The 6183-nt window shown below is 35.9% G+C and overlaps 1 long non-coding RNA gene across 4 annotated transcripts; it reads right to left on the bottom strand.

The window, feature by feature from the left end:
* Positions 1-1105: 1105 nt before the first annotated feature.
* LOC120498688 lies at positions 1106-4380 on the bottom strand. Of its 4 annotated transcripts, XR_005626708.1 has the most exons (4): positions 4270-4312; positions 3769-3834; positions 1892-2711; positions 1106-1769 (listed from the first exon to the last, which is right to left on the bottom strand). It is a non-coding gene; the product is annotated as an uncharacterized LOC120498688 (long non-coding RNA). The 4 variants fall into 4 exon arrangements; XR_005626707.1 differs by having other exon boundaries at positions 1892-3834; positions 4278-4380; XR_005626706.1 differs by having other exon boundaries at positions 1892-3834; positions 4270-4299.
* Positions 4381-6183: the final 1803 nt, after the last annotated feature.

Raw genomic sequence — 6183 nt, 5'->3', positions numbered from 1 at the left:
GTAAATAAGTACAAGTGTTCTCTCCTGGAAGGACAAAAAGGTTGCCAGCAAATATGAGTACTGGAAAATACCAGCATGCTAATGATAAGGACATTTGAAGTTCATCTGTTTTTAAGGAAATCTTATTATCACATTGATGTATGAAAAAATTATACTTTTTAGTCTTTTCAAACAGCTATGTTTATGTTTTTAATTCATAAAAACTGGTCTTTGATATTTAAATAAGTTCTCCTATGCCACAGGACGTTTTAACTTTTGGAAGTTCAAAATGCACTTGACTTAGTACTCTATGAAATGGGATAGAAATGTGCTCAGGTTTTGCTGTGCTCTTCATTGTCCTCTCAGAGATCAGTTCATGTTTTGGCATTTTCCAAGTCCACTGAATTAGGAGGGTTGGGTAAAAAATAGTAGAGAAATAAATGTGTAAAACAAGGTGAGAGCACTTGCCTGCATTTCTAAAATGGAAAAAACTTGAATTGTTTAATGGTATTTTTGGAGAAATTTCTAAGTTTTAAAATATTCCATAGATATTTAGGCTCATTTTCAGAGGACACCTCTGTGGTAACACAAATGACATTTTGAATGTGCCTTTCCCTTGCTAAGCCTTCTTAGCAAAACCAAATGTCATTTGTTGTCTCAAAAGCTAAAGACATATTTCACATGTCAGATGCACAAAGATGCTACTGAACAAAATTACAGGCGAGACATTTAAATTCTGCTGTTGCTGGAATTTCTGTCATCTCTCTTTCTGATGCAGTGCACAGCAGCTCTCTGTGGTGACAGCAGACCTGGTTCCATTATGCTACAAAGTAAATTAATACTTTGTGTGAAGGCTCAGGTCAAAATAAAAATAGTTGATGGCTTGTTGTGTGCAGAAGTGACACTGTTGCATGATTAGGAAGTACTGCAGCATATAAGTGGAAACCTGAACACATTTATTTTCAAATTTCAACTGTGTCATTTTTTAAACCATTTCTTTTTAGGATCAGCATTATTAGCATTTCTTTGTCTTACAAGAGAACCCCATCTACCCAAAGAGCAGATAACCTTTTCTAGTGGTGTATGCTGAATATGTTAAATATTATCATTCGAAGTACTGCAGCATATAAGTGGAAACCTGAACACATTTATTTTCAAATTTCAACTGTGTCATTTTTTAAACCATTTCTTTTTAGGATCAGCATTATTAGCATTTCTTTGTGTTACAAGAGAACCCATCTATCCAAAGAGCAGATAACTTTTTCTAGTGGTGTATGCTGAATATATTAAATATTATAATTAATTTCAAATAAAGAAATGGGTCATATTATTTATTTGCAACATTAAAATTTTTATGACCTTCAAAGAAAATCATGCCTAGTTTTGCATTACTTAATCCTGGACAGTTATCAGTATTTTGTCTATCTTAGGGGCTGCAAATTTGTTCAAAGTTTCAGATAAATATCTTTGAAAGAGAGATGAGCTAAAACCAAGATAGTTACCTTTATATCCCACAGCAGAACTCTTCAGCACTTTTGGAAATGTCACTGATATTTAGGAAGTTTTCCACTAAATTTTAAAGCATTGCAAGCAGAATCTTGCCTTCCCTAGGACTCCATGAGTCAGTTTTGATTTCACTATCTATTTCTACTTGAGAAGAGGCATTAAAGAAAATACAGAATTACTTAGAAGAAAGACAAGCTAAATCTAAAGGTTTGAATTTGTACTTAAATCCAAGTATGTGGCTCTCCTTGAGTTTAAATTAGAGGAGACCAGTATTTAGTCATGACCTGTTGTTATGATTCAGGAAATGTTGAGCAATTATATTTTTGTCTCCAATTCTCATATGGCTGTGGCAAAGGGAGGCAGGTGCTGTTTGTGTGCAGTCCCAGCAATTCCGACCTGCCATGACCTGTTGTTATGATTCAGGAAATGTTGAGCAATTATATTTTTGTCTCCAATTCTCATATGGCTGTGGCAAAGGTGCTGGTTTTGTGCAGTCCCAGCAATTCCGACCTGCTTGCACTCACTTCCCTTGTCAGCAGTGAAACAAAGGGATTCGTACAGAAGAAACATTTTTCTTCTCTTCCCTTACTTCCTAGTTGCTACTAATACTTCACTTAAGAGTAAATAGTTTGAATTGTATAGCCTTGTAAAATGCCTTTTAAAGCATTCTATTGCCAAAATCTTGTTCAGCAAATGTTGTCAAGTTGTCAAGAAAGTTGTTTGGCATAATGAAAATGGGCCATTTGTTTCCTCAGGAGTACATTTTCTGTATCTATGGGATTTATTTGCTTGCACTGAAAAGAAATCACAATGGTCTTCTGTGTTTCTAAACATCAATTAATTATTTGAATTTCCTTGTATATGTATAAAGTAGTATTTCTTACAAAAAGCAAACAAAACAAACAAAAATCCCTTTCCCCATTAAAAGAATAGGAAAATAGCAGCACCATTTTTTCCCCCATGCAACTAAGAATTGTAGGGGCAATTGCAACATTAACAAGCAGAAATGTAGGAATATTGCCCCAGGTTTGGAGCCCAACTCCTTTGTGTTTTACTCTGATCCACGTTAGCACAAAGGACCATACAGCCATAAAGTTTTAAAGTTGTTCCACATGGATATTGCAATTAAGATTGTACTTATCTGGCTGCTGATATGATGTGAAATCTGTTCTTCTTCTGTTTTGAAGTTCAAAGAAATAATGCAATAGTCCTGTGGTAAATCTGTTCTGGAGAAAGACTTCACAATTTCAATCACAAAGTTAAATATTTGTGGCATCAAAACCGGCATTGCTGACTGAAAAAAAGGACATCTCTCTTTTGCAGAGGTTGACCATTTGTCCAAAATTAAGCAAAAATATATATTGTGTGTGCTTCCAAAGGCACCAGCATGTGATCTCCACTGTTCTCACAGTGCACATGTTTAATTAGTCACAGATACAATGCTAGCTTGAATGGCAGCCCTTACAATATTCATTTATTTAATTGAACTTTATATTTAATGCAATATATTTATATTTCAAATCCTGTCATACCACTAAATCCATTTTTCTGCTGCTAGATTTGCATTTAATTCAGGATTTGAATCATGCTCAACCTCATTGTTCCAAGTAACGGAATTTGTTCGAATGGGTCCACACAATACTGCAGGTAATGAACACAGGAGAATCAGAAAGCTGAAGTGCAAAGCAAAAAATGGAGGAAAATAAGACTAGCAGTTTTGCATAACTCTGTTTTGTAAGGCCAATGTGTTTCCAAGGCCTTCTTTTCAAAAATTGCCACTGACCTTTCCCACTATACTGAGCAGGTCTGTTGCAATTCTTATTAATCAGAATAAGTCAAAAAAACATGCTCTGTACATTTACTGGTATCAAAACCTTCAGTAATTGAAAAACAAATTAAAATCTTCTGTTCTCAGAACTGTTGTGGCTTCCTTTTCTTATTTCCTACAGTAAGACGAAGAAAACTGTCCCAGAATTTACATCCAGTTACACTCTGTTTTCAAAAACCTCTCTCACATAATTACAACTCTAATAATCCTTCACCTGCCACCTCAGTTTCTTCATGTGAGAGTTTTTTGCCGTTTGATGTTACAAACGGCTTCATAAAGTAGGAAGAGGAGGAAAAAAATCTTTAAAAATCATCTAGAAATCAATTCTTTCACTTAGTGAAAAAAGAGACTGAAAAATGAATTGAATAATCTTTTAAGGAGTTCTTAAACCAAGAGGATGTAATTTAAGGACAAATTAAATAGCAAGCAGATATTTTCCTGTAACTAAAAATTACCTTCTTATTTCCAGGTACGTGATTTAAGGCTGAAGAGCATTTTCCAATTATTTGTCTTGTGCATTACTGAAACATAAATGTAAGTAAAAACAACTTAATTATATGTATTTTTCCATACATTAGAAAATATTTATTAGGTAGAACACAATATGTGCATAATTTAAAAATAATGTTTACTAGTAATTCCTTATTCTACCCCCAAATGCCATAGTGGACTTGTTATATCCCAGAATTATAAATACTGATAAAATTATTGTCTTGCTCCGCCTTCCCAACTTTCCCACAATTATCTAATAGTTTAATGCACTAATTTGACTAAAATATATTAAGATTACTTTGCATTATGAATATTTACCCTTGAAAATCACTCATGTGAAATCATTCCATTTTAAAAGCCGCTCAAAATTAACCTTCCTGACTTGTACTCTGAACTCCTACCCACGCTTCTGGTTGAAATAAGGTCCCCACAGACCCAGCCAGTACCCCCCACTGAAATCCCACCTGATCACCTGTGTCCCTGCATGATGCTATCCCAAGAAACGAGGCTTTCTCAGTGAGCTTAGTGGGTCTTTGCTCTGAGATTTATAAAATGCAATAAAAATGACAAAAAACACAAATGCAAATATATTTTAAAATATAATATTAGCATTGTCAACACGAAAGACTTTATTTACTGCACAGAGGAGAAAATATTCAGAATAGTGTAGTTTGTTTCGGGGAATGCATGAAAAAGTTTCAACAACTAACACACAGTGTTTCTTTGCAAAATAGCCGCGTGCATGATGCTGAAGTGAAATGGGTTTTGCTCATTCTTGTAAAAGAAGGTCATTACCTGCTATTGTGGCTGCTCCTTTTGGATTACCTATCTCTGTCTCTGCACAAGTCAAACAATAAATAAAGGTAGTCTGTTAATATAGATTAGAGGTTAAACTGTTATTTATTGTCACCTTTTATGGAAAGATTCTATAAAGGTTGTTATTGACCTTCCCTGCCAACAAACTAAGAGTCAGGTATTTATCCCAGGCAATCCACTTGCCATGAAAAATATTACAGTCTTCCTGAGGAGGCACAGGTAACAACTGAGCTGCAACGATAAATCCTGATGAGTGAGAGTTCCCCAATTGAAATGCATCACAAAATCACATCAGGTTATGTCTCTGAGCATATGAGATGAAGAAATAGTTGAGAAACAACAGATACCCCCCCCTGCAATTTTTGAAGTCTTCTTTTAAACATCCTCTGGGATTTGATAGAGTTGAGCATAAGAAAAGTCTACTGCACATTTTCATTCCTTTGAGTTTATGTAGTACAGGGAGTTATAAAAGTAAACGACAGCAACAACAAAATTAGCATTCTCTTTCATGTGTTCCTTGAAATTGAAATGGTTGAAGAAAAATCAATGTAACAGCCACCCACTTACTGTCCCTTAATCACATTACCAGCATCCCCTTAAACTGGTTTGTGATGGTACTTCTGCAGTGCACCCTGGATCAGAACACACCTCAGAAATCAGCCTGCAAAGGTTGCTGTAACCTTGGAGCCATGGAAAACTTCCTGAGTGCAGAGTTCCTGCTACAGAGAATAGAAATTCCTTATGTGAACATCCCAAATTGTGAGGGTGTCAGAAATCCAGAGTAAGCCTCCCATAATGCTAAGAATGGAGAAGAGAGAAAGAAAACTAAGATCTCTTAAATATTTTATTTTTTCTTTTATGAAGCAGCCACAGTCTTCTGCTTCCTCACCCAGTCTGTCTTAGAGGCTGAGCCCTATGAAATTGTGACTATTTGAAAAGATTTAAAAGCCACTTCCTCTTGCAGTCTTCCAATTTTGCCCTGTTGTCACTTCACCTGTCACCACACCACACGGTTACAGCAGAAGGAAATGAACCATAATGACATTTGAAGAAGAAATTATATCCATCCATCCAAGACATGGCCTTTTTTCCTGTCCCAGCTTGTCAAAGTGTTGGCAGAGTAGGCAGCGAAGAAATCTTATGGAATCCAACTGGCTGTGTCCTGGTGGTATTTTGTCACCACAGCAAAGTCACAGTGGGGAAGGGAGAGCTCTGCAGCCAGGTGTGTTAGAGCTGTGTTAGAAGCTGTGGCAAAGAAACTGTCTGACACTGCTTCTGCATTGTCATTGCAAAGGGTCACACAACTGCCTGGTCCTAAACAATCTGCTCAGACTGACAGAGGCAAGAGGACAGTTGTTGAATTATTGCTTCTTCCTCGTTTCAAAAGCAAACCAGTTAGAAAAATTCCAATATTTTAAGTGCTTGAAGAAGTAAGGTCATGATTTGTTTTCCAGCCAATGTCTGGGCAAGTATCTCTGAATTCTACTGTGTGTAACTACTGAAGTTCCACTCTGGTTAGTTTAAAATACTCATTTATTCTTCAGAGCAAATCCCAAATTCTC

This window comes from Passer montanus, unplaced genomic scaffold (assembly GCF_014805655.1).
Source record: "Passer montanus isolate IOZ18808 unplaced genomic scaffold, ASM1480565v1 scaffold15, whole genome shotgun sequence".
NCBI classification, from domain to species: Eukaryota; Metazoa; Chordata; class Aves; order Passeriformes; family Passeridae; genus Passer; species Passer montanus.
Note: the sequence above shows the minus strand (reverse complement) of the source record. Positions and strands in the feature narration are given on the sequence as shown.